We start from the raw sequence: 23246 nt of genomic DNA, 5'->3' as shown, positions 1-23246 counted from the left end.
AACTCCATCTGCCATGCTATTCATACTTACCATGCTAATTTAAACCATTTATGTTTATCTTTTGACTTGCCAAGAGGTCCAGACTGCCATGCCAGCACCCATACCTACTAAATCATGTTCAGCTTTGTAAATTAGAGTTACAAAAGTACTCCGGTTTGTAGTGACACAGTCTGCAATGTAGTCTTTTGTCCTGCTTTGCCCATGCCAGTGGTTGGATTTTGTGCAAGGGATCCGCTGTGTGGGACTGTGGTCCTGTGGGGGAAGGTGATACAGAGCTGCATGGAGAACGCTGGAGAGGTAAGAACCTCTGCACAGTGACTGCTGGTGAGAGGATATGAAACTCTGATAAATGTAGCAGAAAATTTTAACCTCTGTGCTTTAAGAGAATAAACACAGCGCCCATTCTGTTGGTGTGGAATGATTTATGCTTCCCTGTTTCTCCTTTTCTGTAGCCATTTAGCAAGACTCAGAGCATTAGTACATTACAGCGCTAGACCTGCTTGGCCTCTGCATCAGGCACCAAGTGACTGCTGAGGATGGGTTCCAAGTGTGTGAAACTGAACTCAGAATGTGCAAAGCAAAGATGCTTTGCTGTCTTTGTGCTCATTAAGGCAGCAGATTGCTGTCTCTGATCACTTAATAAGTTTATTGCTTGTAATTCTAGAACAGAGGTGATATATGAAAACATAAAAACAAATAATCAGTTGCATTTAAACAGGACATTAACAGAGATGGAGATAATATTTAGACTTTCAAAAGCTGTTTAAATACTGTTACAAATCCATTATGGTCTTCAAACTCTGTAATAGGTCAGTCCAAACATGAAATATTCTTTTGGATGCACAATAGTGATTTTATACAAAAAAGTCAGTAGTTAACAGACAACAGCTCTGAGGGAAAGTTGGAAAGAGGTTATTAATAACAACTATAATGCTACAGCATCCAAGCATTTAAATAGAATTTGAGTTTTTACAGCCTCAAGAGAAAACAGGATCAGTAATACTCCATATTGCAGTAAATCTGTAGAATGAGTTGATGGTTTGTAGAAACTATACCTGTGTTAGTCTTGTGAACAGATATCTTTGTGTCTGACCAATATACAAAAGTTTTGGATTTTAATCCATATGCAGTGTATCTCTACAACCTTATTGGTATAGCCAAACAACTCCCTTTGTGCCTGTTGGAGTTTGGGGGTAGTCTGACCATTAAGTACAGCTTGTTGGACAGAAGAAACAGCCTGAAAGGCCTGTCACATTTTATTCCAGCTGTCTCAGTTAAATGAGCATGCAGTCAGTTTCTGCCTAGCGTGCCTGTTTCCCAGCTGCAACAAGCAGTCTGATTTCTGCTATGTTTCATGTTTCTTGTTTTTTTCATATATGTGTTATGTTAGTGCTACCTAGAGAATGAGTGGGCTCTCCTTTATTGCATGACTGAAATTATTGTTTAAATTTTTTATGGAATGCTTATTAAACTGTGTTTGCTCAAGAGCCATGTTATAAGCCTACTTTATAATTGTTATTAGCAATGCCTTGTTTACTGTTTTCATCCAGAACAGCTTTAACTGTTTGGTGTTTTGATGGTTTGTGGCATTGCTAATGGCCTTATGTGATGCTATAAAAAGTGAATGAAAAACAAAGCAGGATTCCTTCTAGATGGTGATTCTTGTCTCTTGCTTTGCATGGGTTGAAGAAGACTGGTTGTGGTTTGGTTTGGGACCAAACTTTACCTGTTCTGCCAAGAATAAGAAAGATCTGATGCGAGGACTGAGAGAAGAGCCATTAAAAGGTGCTGTATCTTTGGGTTTTGATTGCATTTTATGTCTGAGCCTGTTACAGTATATCAGGGGAGCACTGTGGAACTTTTACTTAAAAAGAAACCTCTAAGAACACCATAGCTTTCGTAATGACTATGACAGTTCGCAGTCAGACAGAGTAGCTCCAAGTCAGATGTTAAGTAAACAGAGTAGAGTACATGGTCAGGACTCTACCAGGCCATCTCTTTCATAGGACACATAGATCAAGCCTGGTGAGCTGTGTTTATGCTGGGGCTTTGGTGTTGTAGGTTGAGTCCTGGCTGCTTTTGGGTGTAAAAAAGGTGCATTGAGCCACTTGAAGGAACGATTTGCAGGGTGGGAAAGCCTGCTCTTTTTCTAGAATCTGTTTGCAGGTTTTGGCTGAGGCACACATATAACTGCAACACATGCAGCTGAAACATTACAGGCTGGTGCTCATTCCAAATAGTGCCAGCCTACTGGTCCAGCATGTGTGAATGAGCTTATCTTACAGCTGCAGTGTTTTTGCAGTAGGATCAGAAAGAGTGTGTGAGACAGTGCTTTACACTTTTCAGCAGTGATTTCTGACCTTTGGAGAGCGGCAGTGTGCCTCTGGGTCTGCTCGTGCTGGGTGTTGCTAACAAACGCTGCACAGGAGAGGTGCTTGTTACGTGATACAGTCAGGCTGGCCGGCTGTACATCAGCCAGTTCTGCTGCTGCAGAACAGCATGTACAGCACGGAGGGACTGCAGCCTCACACGGGGAGAAACGGCCCTCCACTTCCCTGTGAGAAAGGCTATTTTTGTGGAACTGTGTGATGGGCTCTGGTATCTTCCAGCTCTGAGGTGCTTTAATTAGGATGGCCATATCAGTTGAGAAAACATGTTAGAAAAAGAAGTTACTGTTGTAAAAAAACCTGTGCTTCTGGTTCTTAGGTAAGTATTTTGTTTGAACAGCTAATTTCCTTGAAATAATGGATAGCTTTGAGAAAATTCATTTCTTTGGTTGTACTACATCCAGATTTTTTCAGTGGCATGTAATTTCATCCACCACAAGGCATACACAAGTGGGTTCACTACAGTGGATTCTGCTTGATGGTTCTCAGGGCTCTAGCTGACCACAGAGGTGCTGGTGCTGACAGTAAGGAAGTATGGCATTTACCTCTTTAAGTGGTGTGAGGGACCTGCCTAACTTACATTAAAGCAAGAGGAACAAGAATATTTGCTTTATACATCATTGTAAAGCTAGCATGGCTTTATATAAAGGGGAAGTCTTGCCTGACAAATTTGGTGATCCGTGATGGAGCTACAGGTTTGCTGGACAGGGGCAGAGCAACTGATATTGTTTACGTGGGTTTATGCAGTTTGACACTGTCCTGCAAGCCATCCTTGTCTGTAAATTAGAGAGACAGATCACCCACTTGGTGAACAAAGAGCTTGTGGTCAATAGCTCCCTTTCCACATGGAGACCAGTGAGGAGTGGTGTCCCTCAGGGGTGGGTCCTGGGGCTGGTACTGTCCCAGACCTTTGTCAGGGATGTGGACAGTGGGATCCAGGGCAGTCTCACCGAGTTTGCTGATGACACTGAGCTGGGTGGGGCAGCCCACGCAGGGGAGGGAAGGGATGCCATCTACAGGGACCTGGACAGGCTTGAGAGATGGGACCATGCAAACCTCAGGGAGCTCAGCAAGGCCAAGTGCAAGGTCCTGCACCTGCACTGGGGCAATCCCAGACACACCCACAGGCTGGACAGAGAAGCGATTGAGAGCAGCCCTGAGGGGATGGACTTGGGGGTGATGGCTGATGGAAAACTCACCATGAGCCAGCAGAGAGTGCTTCCAGCCCAGAAAACAAAGAGAATCCTGGGCTGCATCCAAAGGAGCGTGGCCAGCAGGTCAAGGGACGGGATTCTGCCCCTCTGTTTTCCTCCTGTGAAACCCCACCAGGAGCACTGTGTCCAGCCCTGGTGTCCCCGGTTTAAGAGGCACATGGAGCTGCTGGAGTAAGTCCAGAGGAAGCCACAAAGCTGATAAGAGGGCTGGAGCTCCTCCCCGAAAAAGACAGGCTGAGAAAGTAGGGGCTGTTCAGCCTGGAGAAGAGAAGGTTGTGTGGAGACCTCACAGCAACCAGCCAGTATCTGAAGGGGGAATACAGGGGAGCTGGAGATGGACTCTTTATCAGGGACTGTAGTGACAGACAAGGAGTAAAGGGTATGCAATGAAAGAAGGGAAATTTAGGTTAGATATAAGGAATAAATTCATTACTATGAGTGTGGTGAAACAGGTTGCCCAGGGAAGCTGTGGATGCCCCAGTCCTGGAAGTGTTTAGGGCGAGGCTGGACAAAGCCTTGAGCAACCTGGTCGAGCGGCAGGTGTCCCTGTGCATAACAGGGGAGACTGGGGCTAGATAATCATTACAGTGCAATTCCAACCCTTAATATCTCTATGATCTATGATTTTTCAGGCTTATGGTGTATAATGGTATAAGACCTGTATCCAGCATACAGGGAAATTAAGCAATATGTTTGGCCATTGTATCTTTGATCCAGCCAGTGGCATAGGTGAGTGCACTTAATGCCATAATGTGAAAAGTAATGTTGTTTACTGTTGTACCCATATGTTTGTTGTGGCCTGTTCTGTTGCTTTTTTTTCCAAATATAAAAAGTTAATATTTTATTAAGGTTATGAGGTATATTGTGAAAATCATTGCAGGTCTCTTTTCCTCTCCTGTTCTATTACTGCAGGTGAAGGTGAAGAGCTCTCTCCATAAAAGCCCAAGGGATCTTTGTGGAGCCAGTGTGAATAAAAAAAATCCATCTATTGAAAGGAAAAAACCATAGGATTTAGGAAGAGAGACTCCTCCTGACTAGTTGTTCATATTGACATTGAATGATATAATGGGAATCTTCATGTAGAACCTTCTATAGTCATGCTCCTGAGGTGGGAGTTGCAGATTTTTAGAAATAATTCTGGCCTATTATTTGAACATTATTTCAAACCCAAGGAAATGAGGAGCCAAGTTAATCACAGGAGATCTTCAATTAGAAGAGGGAAGAAGTTTTTCACAGTGTTAGAATGTGTTTAGTGTTTCAGTTTACTAAGTCATGCAGAAAAGAAGAGGTTAAAGGATCAAGAGCCAGGGACTGTATACAGATTCTGGATAATTCGTGAAACAAAATGGAATACGTGCAAGTAGGAAGACCAGGACATGAAAGTCTGGGGAACTAATGGTTATTGGAAAGACTGAAGTTATAGGCTCTGAAGCAATTGGTTCCACTGTCTTAAGTGCACATTTATGTGAACACGTGACTGAACATTAGGTGGCCAGTAATCAAAAGAACATGTTTAAGACCAGGAGTAATGATTTGTTTAAGGATGTGTAAGGTAGCTGGACTAAAACACAGTAAAAAAACCCAGCTTCCTCAAAATGATTAAAAAATTCTAATGCAATTTGAATTGCACCTAGAAGTGTATTTTCATACTGATTTGAAATTTTCAAAAATTGTTATTATTGTAAAGATCATAGTGCTTCATGGATAGAGCTATGCTAGGAGTAGAAATATTTTTGTTAGGGTAGGACTGATTTTGTCAGTGGCTTGCATCGCTATTCTTTCAAAATGGCATACTAGTTGCAGTATTTTTTAGCAGCCTGTCAGTGCAACCGCATGTAAAAATAGAGGGAACAGAAAGATGGTATTTTTGTATCAAATAGATGATGTCATTCACCTACTCATTTTATACGTGAGTGGTTGGTACGCATACTGTTTGTATTTTTGCAGTTTGTGTTTCATTTACTAATGCTGGAGTGTGAAAACAAAATGTAAGCTGTCAATAAAAAAGGACTGGCACCGTTTGTTGTTAGGACTGAAATAGAAGAACTGTCTCTCACTAGTTACTTTTTTGTTGGGAGTTTTTAAACTTCTAAAAGGTTCCTACCAGGGAATCTGATCTTGCAAAAGGCTGCAACTGTTTGTGTGAACTGTTTGTATATATGATCCTATTTATAAGAAGCAGAACTGTGGCTTTCTGGGCAAAAGAAGAATTATCCTTTCCACTTTCTATATCTCAGACACCTGCTCTGACCAAGTATCTTGAAAATGAGAGAAGTACATTCATTCTCATTAAGACTGAGCAGTACCACAGAGCAACAGCCTCAGCTGTGGCTTTAGGGCCTGAAGGTCATACATCTCTCTCTTCTTGGGACTTTTCATTGTTGCTTCATATCCCAGTAGATTGGTATTTTCCAGATGCTCTGATCACTCCCTATTCTAAGAATATAGATAGGTACTCTTGCAAAATGTTATTAAAATACCTGGTCAGAAGCAGTGTGCTTGTTTACAGGCTGTGTCTTGTGGGGCCTTTCAGACAACACAGGCTGAAACCAGCCTAGGGAAAGTGCTGGATATGCTCAGCCAGAGATGACAGCTGTGGCTTCAGCCGAGCATCCAGCAGCCTGCAAACACAGCTGCCATCCCCTGTTCCTCACCAGCCCCTCTCCCTTTGCTTCTGCTGAGCAAAAACTGGAGTCTCTCTGAGTTTGGGCTAATGTATATGAACTCAGCAACCGGTGATCTCTAGTACCAGAGGAGCAGGCAGTGATTTAGCCTATGGGTTGTGTGTCCATCCCTGAGAGGGGGGCAGAGCTGCAGAAGCCAGTAGAAGTGTGGCACCACTGGAGGTGGAAACTTGCTAATAGAGAAGAGCAGGAAGGCTGAGCAAACAACTGTATTCAGTAAGGCAATTACTGGACAGAAATGAGGCATTTTCTGGGGAAAGAGGAGTGTCAATCTATGTTTTGCTCCATTGGTGCTGTTCATACACAAGTGATTGGTAGTCATTTGTGCTGGTGCTATAGTCACACAAACAGTACTGGAGGAATTTGGGCATTAGAAAAATTACAAGAAGGAATACCAAAGGGACATTTAACAGGCTAATATCTATACTTTACCTTGTGTAAGTTTTCTAGGATGCATGAAGGGACTGAGTAAGTCTAACATCAAGTAATTCTAACAACGTAGGTCAAGGATGGAGGGTACGTACTTCTGCCTCAACAGCACTGACCTTTTGTGTGTTCTACGTTATAAATAGTGGCTTATCGGCAGCTCTGGCTTTTTGCATTGACTTTTGATCCCTACTGCTCTTACCATTCCTTTCTTTGTCTTGTCAGTTACTACAGGAAAGAACTAACCCCATGCATATATTGTTTTGTCATTTGAAAGAGTCAAAACAAATGCTCATATTCCTTTGACTTTTTATTTGCAGACTCGTGGTGTGTGGAATGGGTGAGAAATGATGCTTTCAAAACTGTCATTGTAACTCCTTTCTGAGAAATGACATAAGGCTCTAGGGAACTATCCACAGAAAAATTTACAGATTTTAGGTGTATTTTATGTAGTGTTAGTACTTCTTGATATTGTTTGGCTCAAAAGGCATATTCATGGGTGTTAAGTACTGGCTGCTCTTGCCTTGATTACCAGCAAATCACTGTGTAGGGCATGGTCATTTAATTGTTAACAATTTAAGCAAATGTTGAAATGGTAAAAAAGAGCCGTGTGGACCATTAGATATATTTATTGTGGGGTCAGGAAGACCCACAAGAGTAGTTTCTCTTCAGCTATTAGTAGAGTTGGGCATTGAGAAGTTGTGAAGGAAATTCAAAACAATGTCTCCAGGTTTTGCCAAGATTACTCAGTGAAATCACTTGTTGCCAGATGCTCATGCTGAATGAAAGAGAACACCAACCACTATGGTGGGAATTAGTTTTCTGAAATTGCTCAAAGCCAATTATCAGTCCAGTTGTTTTAGAGGATTATTAATACTCTGTGAACTGTTCTACAGTTTGAATGACACGACAGCAGGTAGAAGTAATATTTATGAGGAAGTATTTATTTCTCACCTTTATCCTGTTAACTGTGGGAATGAATACAGCAGCTTCTATTTGGGATTTCAGTGTAGCTGTGAAAAAGGGATTGGAGCACAGATTGTGGGATCAGAGTGAAAGATTTGGTCTGTATTTCCCAAGCAGTAGCTCCTGGAAGCGATACGGAGCTTGTGGCTAGGAATGGAGCCATAACCCTGTCCATGACTGCATGGGAGGCTCTGCAGTGAGTTCAGAAAGACCTCAGCCAGATGTGAGCCTTCGAAGCCTGTGCTCATGGCACTGCTTTCCAAACCATAGCAGAACCTCATACTTTTTTTTTTCTTCCTCTTGGAAGAGGGAAATACTTGTGTGTTTTGGTGTGATTTTGGATGTATTGTGCTCTTAGTTTTTATGCAAAAACTACTTGGAAGTTGTAATAAGCCTGGTGTTGATTGTGTTTCATGGATAGTGTATCCAACCCAAGAATCCAGGGGCCCTAGAAACAGACTATTCCTCTTCCAGCTGTTCTTTTTGGCAGTAGCATGAGCTGAAAGGTTTATATGAATTAAAGATTCCCGACTGAGTATGAAGTTCTCTGCTGATCAAACCCCTTTGCACAATTTGTTAATAAAGTGAAAATCCAGCACTATACTCACTAAGTATATTTGATTGCTTCAAGGGTAGGTGCTGCTGGGAGGAATCTAGCATCCTTTCTGGAGTCTGGTTTGTTGATTATTGTGTGACCCAGTTGGCAGCAAGCCTGTCCTATGAGGCACAGGACAATGATATGCTGCACAGCTATTTTGCTAAGTAGTTGAAATACAGTGCCAACATTATTTGGGACAGATACATCTTTGATAACCTATTGCTGCTAAGTTGCGCAACAAAAACCCAACTGTTTTTCCATCATAAAACATTTCTCCATTGTTCATCAGCAAGCAGAGCCTGAGGAGCTCTGCTTCCGTTGAGATTTAAGGGAAAGTTTCTAGTCAAGGTGTCAGTCCGTCCTGATGCTCACTAGCAAATCTGCATATTTTGAAGTTTTCCCTACTGTACTAGATCTCTAAGCATTTGCTAAAAAGCATAGTTTCAGAAAATTCACATTAGGCTGTCAAACTTATTTAGAAGTTATTTTCATAAATCCAGAAAAACTAAAACTTCACTAGTTGGTATCCTCTAAGATAATCTTATTTTGTAACTCTTGTCTCTGCCACATAATGACTTACCTGCAGGAAACAAGCACTTCTTCACCAGTCTCAGAATGGCTAAAAACTTGCTCTTTAGCAAAAAACAGGAATCTGGCATGCTTCAAGTACAGACCAGTCTCTTTGTGGAGACTTACTGCAGGCCCTGGATACACTCGTTGCTCTGCGAAGTTAATTCAGTCACCTGGTATGGTTAGTATGATTTTTTTTTCCTCTGTTTAAATTTCTCTGTTGTTTGAACTCTGCCTGAAAAGTAGACTGGCACATGTTCTCTTATTTTTCAGATCAGTCATGCCAGCTATGCATAAAAGAGCTGGAGCAAAAGCATTCCATATCCGTTAAGTGTTTTATTTTCCAGACTGAAAACTGAATACTTGCAGCTTGTATGTCATTATATGCTTGTCATTCCTAATTACTTTCTGGCATGTTCCTGGGTATTTTGTAGACAGGAAAATGCATTTGATTATTTTTTTAAGCTAGGCTAGAAAAAAAAAAAAAAAGGAAGAAAAAAGAGAGACTTCTACAAGAAAGACAGAGAGGGTAGAGAGGGGCTTTTTATAAGCGCAGGCAGAGATAGGGCAAGGGAGAATAACTTTAAAATGAAAGAGGATGGGTTTTGATTAGATATTTGGAAGAAATTCGGTATTGTGAAGGTGGTGAGGCACTGAAATAAGTTGCCCAGAGAGGTGGTGGATGCCCCATCTCTGAAGATATTCAAGACTGGGTTGGGTAGAGCTTTGAGAAACCTGATCTAGTGAAAGGTGTCCCTGCCTATGGCACTGGGGTTGGAACTAGATGACATTTAAGGTTCCTTGCAGCCCAAACCATTCTGTCATTCTGTGAGGTAGAAAACTACTGGGAGAAGGACATGTGTAGACATAATAACTTCTTCTTTCTGAAAGAGTAATTTGCTTTGTCCCGTATTATCAGTAAGCATTTTGTCTTGAAAAAGTAAGACTGTTGCATTTCATAACTGGAAATTAATCATCAAGGATATAGTTATTTTCAAAGAATGTAAGTATGTGATTTTTCCCTGTAGGTATTCTGAATACTGTGGCATGTTTTACTGAAGGAAGACATTGAGATTGTATATCAGATTTTTATGTGCAAATTCGTAAATGTGTACATAGAAGCAGATTTGTAGTTCTGACCCTTCAGACAGGCTACCAAGTGAGCTACAATAACTCACCTGAGGCTAGTGGTAAACAGAAACTGCACCAGTGAAGAAAAGATTTTCCCAGCTGGTGTTTCCTTTGCTTCTTTAGATTTTGTTCTTTCTTGACAGTCATTTGACAGCTTGACTGCTCTAGAAATGTGCTGGAGCATCGGAAGCCTGTTATCTCCTAAAATAGCTGCTGTTCCTCATACAGAATGTAAATCTCCAGAATCACTGAAATGAAGAGTCATGCAGCTTTGTGGGGTGTGTGTGAACACACAGGCTGTTTGTAACAGATTAAGACATGAAATTACATTCAAAGGCTATGGCTGCAAATTTAAGCCCAGGTTGATTATTTGGGGTGGCTCTCATTTCTCTGCCGTGGGAGCTGTAGTGTAGGCTGCATGAGCTGCACCCCTAACTGGAAGCTGTTTTCGCTGGGCTGATGCAACTTGTCCCGCAACTGCCTGGTTCCAAGAGAGGTGGGAGTCTGTGGCAGGAGCCTGCCATGTCACCAAGAAGGGCTAGTCAAATCCTTCTGGGCGCAGCCCACAGCAAAGTTGGTTTTGGCCATGCACAAAGCTGCTTTTTGCCAGCCCTAGGTACCAGCCAGTGCATGGGAAATGTGACCTGAGGGTAGCTTGTCTGTGTGGGTGGTCTCCAAAGTTTGTTAAAGTTGCTGAAGAGTACTCACATGATGTAGTATTGTTTCCACCAGATACCTGAATTGTTATTTGCCGTCTGTAAAGACTCAACAGACTGTGAGAAGTGCAAGGCCACCTCAGCAACCTCAGTTTAGAGCCTGCTTTTCAGTGGTATCTGCTGAATTTTACTGCCTGCTGTGATAAACACAAGCAAAGACTCTTGCCTTGGGTGACAATAATTTATTACTTATACAGTGCCACAGCCATAGTTTGCAATTCAGACAGCTATGCTAAACATATATGAAGATATCTGCCCTGGAGAACTGCCAGCATTCAGGAATAGCAGGATAATTTATGGTGCTGAACAAAACAAATAGTCACCTGTGGCTGTACTGCATGGTGAATATTTGTGCTTTTGTAGACTGTATTCCTAATCTAATGATTCCCAATATTAGTTGCTTCTTTGTACCTTGCTAAGGTAGCTGTAGGAAAATATTTTCCTGAAATCTGAGGTTTTAAAGGAATTTTGAATATAGCCTGATGAAATATGACTGCAGAGGAATCCTGGCATCTTTAACTTACAGTGAAGATAATTACTCTCTTCTGTGCAATGACATGTATAAACTTTTCACTATAAGCTTGCCTCTGATGAAATAAATAGTAATTTTTCTGAAAAAACAAAAGTTTTCAAGAAGTCAAGCCAGTTCCAATTTTTGGCTCGAATTAGAGTAATAGTTTCATCTCTCAGAAGTAGTTATGACTGTATAACTCATAAATGCTGGACTGGATAAACACAGTTAAAATAAAAACTTTTTCAGTCTGAAGGATTATTTCAATGTTAAAAACCAGTTAAAAACCAACTAAGCAAAAGTAATTTCAATAAGTCCAAATAAATTCAAATAATTTCAAGTGCATTTGTACAAATATAAAAAATACTTTGTATTGCATAAAATTATATAAACTTGCTAGAGATAAAAATGTCAGTCTTCCTACAGAATTATGCATCAACATGAATGAAGCCAACTGAATTTTTGTCATGTCACCAGGAGGGTCTGTTACTAAACTGTTTTTTGCTGCCAGGGTAACTCCTGTCAGGTTTTTTTTTTTTTTAATAGAGAAGTAAGTATTTTTACAGTGTTCATGAAGATATTGAAATGCCTTGAAAAAGACAGAATTTTGTTGAATGATTACTTGCTGATGTAAGGTATTGATTATGTAAGATGCTGCTCTTGGGCAAGCATAGTGATAGACATAATGTGCTGTAGGTGTGGTAGAATAATGCTGCTGCTGGTGCCACAGTGGGCGCCTCTCGTGCTCACTCTGGTGAGTGGACGCACTTCTGTCCTTTGGAGAGTGTGCAGCATGCATAGGAAGCTGTTTCCTCTCGTGTGGATGGAACAGCAGAGCCCCTGAGCATCCTTGAGCTCCACAGGATCTGTTACAGGTTCGTTTTGCTTTTCTTTATTACCTAGCTGGAAAGGAACTGCTTCATCACCAAGAGTGGTTTCCAGGCTGCAGCACTTTGGGCTCACCTCCCTTTCCTTGCTCCCTCACAAGTCTTGCATCTCCTCTGTAAACAAACTGACACTCTCTAAAGCTTTCTCCACAGATCAGGTTTTCTGAACATTTTATCTTCATTGCCCTCTTTGGCAGCGTCTTTCACTTGGCAGCAGTATTGGAAAGGAGAAGCCCTCTAACATGTGCTGCTCCCATTAATGTGCTACAGAATTCCAGGTGCCTGTGAGACAATGGCATTTTCTCATCAACTTTTTTCCCTTTTGATTTCCACTGGTTTGGTTTTTTTCCCCTCTTCTCTTTGCAAAACTGCTGCCTAGCCTGTAACTCTTTACACTACACTGGTCGGTGGTACAATATGACACATTAAATCTTGTAATACAGCAATGAGAAAAGTGTATCGAATCATGAGAAATCCCTAGATGTGATCAGGTTTTTGTTTGTTTTTTTCTGTGTCTTTTTTTCTTTTTTTCCCTTCAGATGCTGCCCAAAAAAATGTGTGTAAGAGGAAACTTCAGGCTGAAAATTGCTTTAGTGAAACACAAAACATCCATCTTTATTTCCAGGTTAGGTTTGGGCACGGCAGGATTTGCTGTGGGTCTTGAAGAAGTCCCATGCTGTATTGGCATGACATTGATGCCCCACTGCTCTTTGTAAGAGCCAACGCCAAAGTCATGTTTGGTTTTTGGTGTGTAAAGGTCTTGGGTCTCCTTTCTTCATGGACTAAGGTGGTAACTGCAGTAGCCAAGCTACGCATCTGACAGTACAGCTTCCCTTTGGATCCTAACTGCTGCTTACAAAACTTTGCAAACACAGCTCCTAAGCTGGCAGGCTGCTTGTCTTCAGCTACAGGGAGAGCCCTCATAAAGGATTTCACTCTGCCTGAGGTCTATTGCAAAATGAGAATGTTCCCTTTCTCTTTGGCATCAACTCAGGTTTGTAAACTTTGATAACAAAAGAAATACTGAGTTCATATTCCAAAATACTTGGAATCTGGTTGTTGATTTTTGGGTACATAGGGCTGTTGCTCTCACACAGAATAGTTCTGCCTTTAAAGTTCCGTCTGATCCCTTTACACATTTTCTTGTTTATTCTGTCAGATGGCTTATTCCTGGAAAACGTAATTTCCAAATTGTGCTGAGGGTAATTGTTCTCTCTTGCTGTGAAAGCACTTGGTGGGATGCATAGTGGACATCTTCCATATTACTGAGTTTTTAGAACCATGGATGGGAATATTCACATAACCAGAGACAATGAATGGATGGGGTGTGTATCTAGAGATGGAGATGGGCAGGTAGCAGGAGGGTGTGATGCTTAGCTGGGAGTTCTGACTGTTAGGCAAGTAGGAAGGGCTGGTATCTGGGAGAGGCTGCAGCAGGTAAGACTTGCCCAGGATCACCTACTGACTTTCATCCACTCATCTTGGGCACAGATTGCCCCCCTTGTTCTCCAGCCTGTCTCCTTCTCTTGGCCATCCCAGCTTCTTTTTGCCTTTGAGGCTGACCATGACTGCTCATGTATCAAAAGGTGAGCTCCCCTTAGCAGCCTGTTTGTTCATCTTAATCCAGATGCTGAATTATTTTATATTTTAATTGTTATTTTCACACTTTTAGGGGGTAAGAAGGACAAAAGGCATTGCTGGGTTGTAAGGACTGGTTTACAGAGGCTTTGAAGATGGGGCTGTTCCACCCTGAGGAATAATGTTTTTTCCCTGTGCAGCATTAATCACTTTGCATTCCATTTCTATTATGACAGCTCAGATATAATTACTGTTCACCTTGGGCCTCTTGAGTACTCTATATTCCTGTAAACCTTTTAACGTGCTAAATTAATCACATGGAGAAAGTTAATGCTATTTATATTTAAATAAAAATTTGCAAACCAGGCAGGAGGGAAGAGTGGTTTTGTGTACAGTGTTACCATTTACGCTCAACTACTTGAGGGAGGCTGGTGGCTTTTTGAGAGATTATGGATATGAGCTTCTGCTAAAGACAATTGACTGTAATAAAGAGTATTTAAAAAAAAATAGCACTGTCCACTTGAATATTGTGGCAGTCTGTAATGTTAAATGCCTTATGGGGGGCTATAGCCCCACTTCTCATTAATCCTGTTTATTTATTGATACGGTCATGTTTGGAGGGGGTTGGATCTGAAAAGAGGTGAATACATATAACAAGGTTCATTCTGCTTGGTTTGCTCGCTATTTACCTCCATGTCCATTTAGCACCTTGCTTGAGATTTGATCTTGCACATAGTGCTATGAAATGCCTTAAAGCATTCGATTTTCAAAGAGGTGCAATATGCCTTTCTCTTGCTTTTAATGAAATTTTAGAGCCTTCAGTGTTGCATACGTTGATTTTGGAAATGTAAATCCTAAAGGCTGATGCCCCAGAAGAAATAGGAAAGCTCATTTTAAGCACAACTTTAAGCTAGCATCTTGAACATTGAATGCCTGTGGTAAACTTGGCAAGTCAAGTAACTTCTTATTACAATCCCATTCACCATCTTTGGTGTATGAATTTCTCAGCTATTTAAAATAAAGAGAATAGAAACAGCATCTTTTTAGACATCTTCTCTCTCAATCTGTGAGAAAACTGATGTACAGATATATGTGTTGTGTATTAGTTGCTTTCTCAAGGTGGACACTGCTAAAGTCCCTATTCTGCAGTACAATCCCTAAGCATGAGCCAGTGTAGAAATCGCTGGTGCAGAATGAGAACACATGCATCTCTCTGAAAAGGGCTCGTTTCATGTCTGGGCAGTGTTGAGGGGGAGCAGCAAGGTGCATTTTATCGTGGAAATGTTCGAAAAACTGTTTCAAATGCAAGGAAGGGACAGGAGTAAAAGTAGTGTATAGCACTGAGTCATACTTGTTTAAAAAATTAAAAAATTACTTTCCATGTTAAAATAACTAGCAATTGTGTTTGCTTGCTGGAATTCATGTAGCTAAATTGTTACCTCAGGAGACTGTACTCCCAGTTAATAGGATGTTACCCAAACTTTACCAAAGTACAGGAATTTCAATGTGTTTCACCTTAAGCTGCTTTTAAAAGTGAAGACACATCTCGCGATCTCTTTTTCATACTTCTTCTTTAAGCAACAGTTAAACCATCTCAATGACACTTAATGCCACTTATCATTGGGAGACAGGTGCACACTGAACTGTTTTGCCCTTTGCAATTTATTTGTCACTTCAGGGTGGTGACAAGTGGCCTTTAATTAAATGGAGGGACAATTATGCTTAATTGTTTGCGTTGGAGGATTTTAAAAGTTGTTTTAGTTGTACTACTTAAGATGTTTTCCTCTCAAAAAGAAATTGATATATTCATTTGTATACTTGTTTCATTGTTTAAGTGCAAATACTAACAGCATTCCAGAGCCTGCTCTTGCAGTGAATGTTGCTGTTTGTCTCTGTGTCATCTATGGCTCATACTGTTGCACCCAAACCTAAATTCTTCACATCTTGATTACCCAGAGCAGAGGTTTGTTTTGTTGCTGTGCTGACCATTAGCATCATTAGCTAGTACATTCCCTTTGTGTCTTCAAGTCAAATGTAGCTAGAGTGACATTTCTGTGTTTGTGTAACTTGCATATTTGTAATCATCAAAATATCAAAAGAGCAGCCTTTTCAAAAGTACATATGACTTAATAAATGTGTTTCTGATGTTCTGATGTATCTACTGCAAGAGGCATTTAGAGAAGGGAGGAGAAGGATTTATTGAGAAATAACAAAATGACTCATCAGAATTACTTGTCCTCTTTTCTTTCCCTTTTGTGACTATTTCCATTATAAACTGAAGTTATCAATGTCTGCCTGAATGGAATTGAGGAGATAGCTCTCAGAAGGTGAAATAATTTATCATTTTTAGCCTTCCATTTCTATGTTTACATCTGCTAAAGGCTGAAAGAATTTAGTAGCTCTGAAGAATGTTTGTCTAGTTTACTTATATCTTTTTCTAGGAGAAAAAAAAAAGAAATGGACAATGTTTTCCCTTGTTCCTGAAATTCCTGAAAAAACATGAATGTGTTTATCCCACATTAGATGGTAAAGATGGACTCCTTCTGACAATTAAAGTTGCTCTCCATTAAGAAGTGTGTGTACTGCATTTAATGAAGCAGCACTTAGCTTTGCTAACATCAGTCTGGAGCAGTGCAGAAGTTCTTTTAGCACATGAGTGGATTCCCAGAACTCTTGGTTTGTAAATAATGTCTGTGCCCAGTGAGCCCTAATTGATAATGACTGTTAATGTAATACCTGCTGGCTAGGCCTGGTCTTTACTGAAAGAGCTCTTTGAAACTTATTTATTGATTGCTGCAATCAGTTTAGTTTAAAAAAACAAAGAAAGAAAAAAAACCACCAAAAACCCCCAGACATTTATTTGATCTCAGCTTTCTGATAATTGTTTTTCTTATTTGATAGAGTTAGTGATATTAAAGTCTCAAAACCCTTGTCTGCCTTTTTGCTTGTAAAGCATGTCATGGTTTTGATTATGACCTCAGGAGCAGATACTGAATAAGTGTAATTTACTGTCCAGTTCACGAAAGGCCACCCCAAAATAAAGACATAGAATTTGCCTACTCTCTGTGTCATGAGGTTTTTATAAACTAATTATTATTTATTTACCTGTGCAGAAAGTGAGGTTTAGTCACAAGGCTGAGATGGCATTCTCCTCCCTCTCCTCAGGGTTTCTGTTTCTTTATATTTCCACACACTGTACAGACATCAACTTTTGAACCCTTGTCCCATGGTACAGACTATGGCCAGCTCTGCTGCTGTCTGCAAAAGGGATGGGAGTTGTGCCTTCATCTGGTGAAGTTGTGCTTTCATCCTTCTCACCTTTAGTGTTTCCTTACAGGTTTTGATTTGATTTCCATTATCAGAGAATGGACAATGCTTGACATAGATCATCCAATGGTGACATTCATGTCATGTTTTCCTCTTCTCTATCTCGCTTTGTGGACATTTCAGTAGTTAAATTCTTAGTGCTGAATTACTTAATGGTTGCAAAGTAATCAGTTTATGGAAGGATAGCTGTATTTGTTTTGCCTTTATGTATTTTTACTTCAAAAGTGATTTAGTTATAATTTTTACATATATATATAATTTTTTGCACTAACTGTTGAAGAAATGCCTAGTGGGAGGTAAGATTTGCTTCAAATGACCTGAAAAACATTAGTCCATAAAAGAATCCATGAAAAAGAATTAATTGTTGATTTAAAATAAATGTTTAATTAATAAATAATTATTATTCTCTCTTTATTGCTGGGTGGTTTTTGCTCTCAGCTTTTCACTGCATTTTAGACTAATTTTTAGTATGTATGTCAGTTTTACACCAACAAGGAAGACAAATACCGTACACTAAATTAGAAAAACAGCTAAAATCTAGCAGTGTATTTTAGTTGGGATAACTTAAACTTAAGTAGCATTTTGTGGAGAACTGAGTCCTGATTTTGATGTGTCTCTTTAAGGATTTGTGCTTGGAGACTAATTTATGCCCTGATTCACTCTGTGCATCTCACGTGTATTTTGGCTGAGCAGTTGCACCCTGAATCTTTTGTGACAAGTTTATCAAGCCTGTTGGTATAATCTGTCAGTCCTGGGTCTGAAATGGACATGGGATCGTAGTGGTTCATAATTTACAGCTCAGCGGGTGCTTTACTAGTAACTGCTCCAACCAGTGGAGAGATGATGCAGTTTTAAATGTTCTAAGGCACAAGGAGTGCAACAAAATAGTTTGAGATGCAGCCAGACCATAAATAATTAAACATCAATACAGTATAGGGGTCTTCTTCTGACCTATGTAGTCATAAAACCAGCAAAACAAAATTACAACACACTTTTATTTTACCATTACTCTGTACAAATAATAACCATTACTAAGCATTTCTTTCCCAGCGGTTATTAGAGTCTAACAAATTGGTGTATAATACAGTTGTGTTAATGATAAATGTAGTTAGTTAAAAATCCCCTCCTTTACAGAAAAATACTTCAAATACAATGGAAAATTTTAAGTGGTTTGTAGCTCTTTTGAGCATCCAACAATATGGTAAAGAGTTTTGAGCTTAGGGATATTGTAGACTGTTAAAAGGCCTGGGGTTTTGGGGGTTTTTTGGGAGGGTTTTTTATTTGTTCAGTTGGTTGGTTGGTTTGGTTTGGTTTGGTTTGGATTTTCAAATTTATTTTCTCAGAATTTTGCATTCTGCATATTCTGTTGTCCATTCCCAGCATGCCCTCTTATGAACCTCCACAGTTTTGGTCTTTGTTAATAGCTTCTGTTTATTAATAAGGCCGCACCTCTGCTGAAAGTGGCTCGACAACTGGTGTGATTGACAGTATTTAAAACTAGTAGAGATATTTGCATTTCTTTTCAAGATGTTAAATTTTTTTTGTTTTCGCTCTTTCACACGGCAGTTGTCCATCACTTCACTGGAATACCCTCCTGGCAGCACCATGGGATTGTGCTGGTGTGAAACAAGGCAAGCTGGTAGGGTCTTGTGCATCCTACCATGCCAGGAATACTCCCAAAGGTGCTTTTGCTGAACACCAGCACTTGTCTTTCATCCTTCTATCCTTTCTGCAGGAGAGCCTCCTTGGATGACATATTTTGGGGGAGCCACAGGGGTATTTGGACTAAGTTCAGGATGTGACAAGGCATGGTTGTAGCGTTCCTGCTGTTGTACCTTAAAAATGGCCTTGCAGCATCCCTCTGAGATTGGTGTCCCCAGCAGGTGGAAACGGCTGCCTGGGAGCTGAGAACTGGTACTTTAAGCATATCCAGAACTGGGACCTGCAGAATGGCCACCTCTTTACTAAAACATGCTTAAGAATTGTTTTCAGCTGTGGAACTTGACCCAAGCCAGGGATCTGCCAAGGACCATGGTGAGATAACCAGGCTTCATGGGAAAGGGATAATTGTTCTTTCAGGAGCAATGTGCTTGGGAGCATTCCTGTGTTTATTTTGACACCCAGCCCAAGTGGGGACATCTGATACTAGTCCTTTTGCTCGTCTTCTGACTTCTATATTGAGGTCATTTTGGTTTCAGCAATCTGGTGATGAAGACCTGGGTACTCTTCCAATGTTTTCAGGTAAAAAGTAGCAACCATGGCGAACTCCTGTGATGGAGGAAGGAGTGTCCTGGTGCATGCTAAGGCCAAATTGACCAAGGATTTTTAACAGGAGGAAAGCCTTGACTTGGTGAAGATCTAATTTCAAAGGACGGAATAGCATTTTAGTTTCAATTTCATAATCACATAGAATTGTTTTTAATGGCTTTCCAACAGAGACATCACACAAGGTTTTTCTTTTTCTTGTGCTTATTATATTGTATAATTGGTTTCTGGTAGTATCAAAACACTAGGAAATCTCTCTCAATAACGTAATTAATCTCTACATGTTACAATTTAGTCTTAGCAAGATCTGTTTTCTCAGAACCTCATACTAAACATCAAGGCACTTTGAATTGTGTATGTATGCTTTGGTGCTGTCCTGTGGTTTTGGCAGTCAGTGCAGTATTCAAATCACAATACCTAGTGCTTGCATCACCTCAGCTTTTGATGGCCACCACTGTGTCACTGGGCAGTTGTGTCTAGTAATGCCTGGAGTTAATGGGATTCAAAAGCTTATAAATACAAAGCAGCTTCCTCTAGAGTGCCATGGGGTTCCACCTTGTATTAAAAATAACACAGCAGCCAAACTAAAAACATTAAGGCTTGGCTCTAATGGTCCAGGTTTTCAGAAAGTGAACTTTCAGGTCAAACTGTTTTTATTTATATAAATATATTTATAAAATATATTTCATTATATATTTAATTTATCAACTACCACTACTACTAGAATATGCATGAGTAGCACCTAAATACAAAAATAAAACCAAACCAAAACCTGTGCTATATATTGAGCTTGCTAGGTGCTTCTTAAAACAAGATGGCTGCATTAAGTGTGAGCTGTGTTCCGCATGAGTTTGCAGTGGGAAAGTACCTGAAATTGATCCACTTTTTTTCCAGCTTATCTATCAAAATACCGTGGAATATTATGCAGAGCTCTTTTATACTGTGTGTAGGCTGCTTCTATGGAAGCTGAGTGGCTCTTGATGCCTCCTCTGGTACCTGATGCAAATGCCATCTTCCCATGCTGTCAGGGCTGCCAGCACTTGTCCTCCTGTGCAGTCCAGAGAGAGGACAGAGCACTCTGCCTCAGTGCAGATGGTGCACCTACTCAATCTTGCTTATAAATAATTTGGATGCTGGAGCAATAATAAGGAAGTCAGGTAGTTCTTTTTGGAACTATTTGGTTTGCCACAAGTCTCTATAGACAATGATAGATCTCTGCCTTTCAGTAAGAAAGTTTTTGTTGCATAGAAGGTAAATATAGGTTGTGGAAGTTTATCAGTGTATTCATGCTGCTGGCCCATAGTTTATGAGCAATTCATCTTGGCTCTGTTGAATAGCAAATTAATTTGCATCATTCTGTGTTTTCTTTCTAAAGCTGGCAGCTGGCAAGTAGTTGGCTTTCAGAGCAGGGGTCTAAATGTAAAGGAATATAAATAAAATAAACTGACTTGTATGAATATAGCATTGAAATACCAGGATTTTTTGGGGAATAGAATAAGACAATACGCCTGAAAATAACGGTGGCTGATGTTAAACAGAAGGATAGTAATTTGTACCTCTGTGGCATGTTTTTCATATGCTTTTGAAATATCTGAAATACAAACACATGAGATTCTTCAAAATGTGAGCTAGAAATAACAAGCCCAAGAATTGCAAGTGTTACTCTGGAAGACACTGATAATTCTATGGACACGAAACCTTTGTCTTCAGAAGCCTAAGAATGTTTGTCTATTATTTGTCCTGCTCTTGAGCTATGTCTAAGCCATATAATGCATACCATTGTGAGCTGTTCACCTTTTTAATATTACAGACTCTTATTTTTTTGCTAGCACTGTTTAAGGAGATCATTAATCCCTGATGTTCTCAGTTAAGAATAAAATATGACAGATAGAGAACAGCAGGAAAAGACCTTTAAGCAAAAGTATAAGGGCTCTGTTCATCTTTCATTAAGAAAATAAATTCTCATCACCATCACAACTTTTTCTAAAAGGTGAAAATATTCTTTTCCCATATTGACTTGGTTTATTTAAACTTGACATTCATGTAAAATTCTCAAGCGTTTATGCACATGAACTAGAGAAAATAAGGGAAATTCACTTGAGTTATGTTTTCTTCATTTGAAGACTGCCAACTTCGTTTGAACCCAGCCATCTGGGTTTCTATGATGTTTTATGTCTCCATAATAATTTCAACTGGTCACAATATATTTATTCTCTTGATATAAACCTAACTGTTTCAATTTTCCTCTGCAGTTAAACCCAAATCAGTATCTCTTGATGCTTCCACCAACAATAATGCTCTTTAAATGAGCACGCTTTGCTCATTTGGTGGTTTGAAGCACCTATTTGATTCTTATAGTACAGCAGACCCTTATGCTCACACAGCTGCCACCATCAGGGAGGTTTTGAAGAGGCTAGTACTGCTCACCGGGGTGCTGGTATATTCTCATAGCAGTACAGTAACTTTTCTTGAGTCTTCATATTTATTTAATTGAAGGCAAATTTTCGAGTTGTTGCTGCATTTAAGAGTAGCTAATTGTGATACTGTTTGCAAAATCTTTGTTTTACTACAAGGTATTTCTACAGCTACAGCTGTGGAAGGTATGGTGTTCTGGGCTGTTCCCTTAATGCTTTAGGCTGATATAACTTGGGCTTAACAGGAGCAAGCCACAAGATTGTTGGATGAAATCCTGAATACATAGTAAACAAGTGGAAATATACCTCTGAGAGGCTGCTGTCTCTCCACAGTCAGAACCGCAGTAAAACAAAAGTGATTGTGAAGAGAGGATTTGAGCAGCAACAGAGGAGCTACACACAATATTCATACCATTTTGCACCCACAGCTGGGCAGGGCAGTGTGTAAACACAGAGTGGTGTCTGCCACTGTTGCCATGCCATGCCCTTTCTTGGAAAGGAAAGAATCTGATTAGTATGAGCCATCAACTACCTTCACTGCCATTCTTAGATCTGTGGTTTATTAAACATCCAGATTCCTTAGTAAAAGTGCCAAGTGATCCCAGGGTTTTACTCTACATTTATTTTAGAGAGCAAGTACTGCTAAGCTGCTTACCTGAGTGATTCATCATTTTTTCCTGAAAGTGATGCATAAAGAAGGCTTTATTCTGCATCCCTGTTGCTCAGCGTAATACCACAGTGACAGGAGTGCAACAATGTTTATTGTAATATTCTGAGTTTTTCGGAGCTGCATGTCAGTCATGTGGAATTAGCTTATTAATGTTGATGAGAAATCTCATCCAAAAAGTGAGTGCAAGAAAAGAATGACCTTTTACACTTCTGGCTGGTTCATCATGCATGCTTACAAAAGGATCTTGCCATAATTCACAATCCTAACATGGCAGAGAAGCAGGTATCTGGCTGGTGTTAGTTTTGGCAGTTGGTTTCTTTGTAGCTTAGAGTCTTAATTAAACCTTTGAGAGCCTGAGGGATTACTTAAACATACATGCAATTATCTTAGTGTTCAGGAATTTTATATGTTTATTTTTAAAGACCTTCTTTCATTACTTTTCTAGGACTGGAATGGAAAAGAACATATTACCATAAAAGTTTCTAAAATTATATTTATGCATAAAATGCATATTATGATAAAGGATTTCTCTCTGGGGCTCAGATTAGGAATTAAATTCAGTACTTTTCCTGTTGCTGTTCCCTGCTGAATTTCTTCATCTGATAATATTACTGTTTGGGAAGTGGTAACACATGCATCTAACAAGTTAATTGTAAAAGCCCAAAAGGGGTAATTTGATTGTGCTACTGAAACAATAGTAGTCAAGCATTCTGGTCTGCGGTTGCCAGTTTTAAATTACCACGATTGCTGTAAATCATGCAAAGGAATTGTGGGAAACAGAACTTTCAGCTTTTCATTAGAAATGCCCCATTTTCTGTCCAGGATCACTCAGCCGTCTGTCTTACAGACTTCAGTGGTGCTTCACAGGCCATTCCTTCAGCAACGCAGGGCAGTAAGAGTGG

The 23246-nt window shown here is 40.0% G+C and overlaps 1 protein-coding gene across 2 annotated transcripts in view; it reads left to right on the top strand.

The window, feature by feature from the left end:
• The window catches only part of GHR (growth hormone receptor), a 115809-nt gene that overhangs the window by 3645 nt on the left and 88918 nt on the right, over positions 1-23246 (top strand). The window contains exons 2-3 of one of the 2 annotated variants that reach the window (XM_030968152.1): positions 209-297; positions 1690-1785. The exons of the other annotated variant lie outside the window; for it this stretch is intronic. The gene's annotated coding sequence lies outside the window, so the exon portion shown is untranslated. The remainder of the gene's footprint in view (positions 1-208; positions 298-1689; positions 1786-23246) is intronic. 2 annotated transcript variants of the gene reach the window in all.

Source organism: Camarhynchus parvulus, chromosome Z, assembly GCF_901933205.1.
Source record: "Camarhynchus parvulus chromosome Z, STF_HiC, whole genome shotgun sequence".
Lineage (NCBI taxonomy): Eukaryota > Metazoa > Chordata > Aves > Passeriformes > Thraupidae > Camarhynchus > Camarhynchus parvulus.
This window is presented reverse-complemented; position numbering and strand designations above follow the sequence as displayed.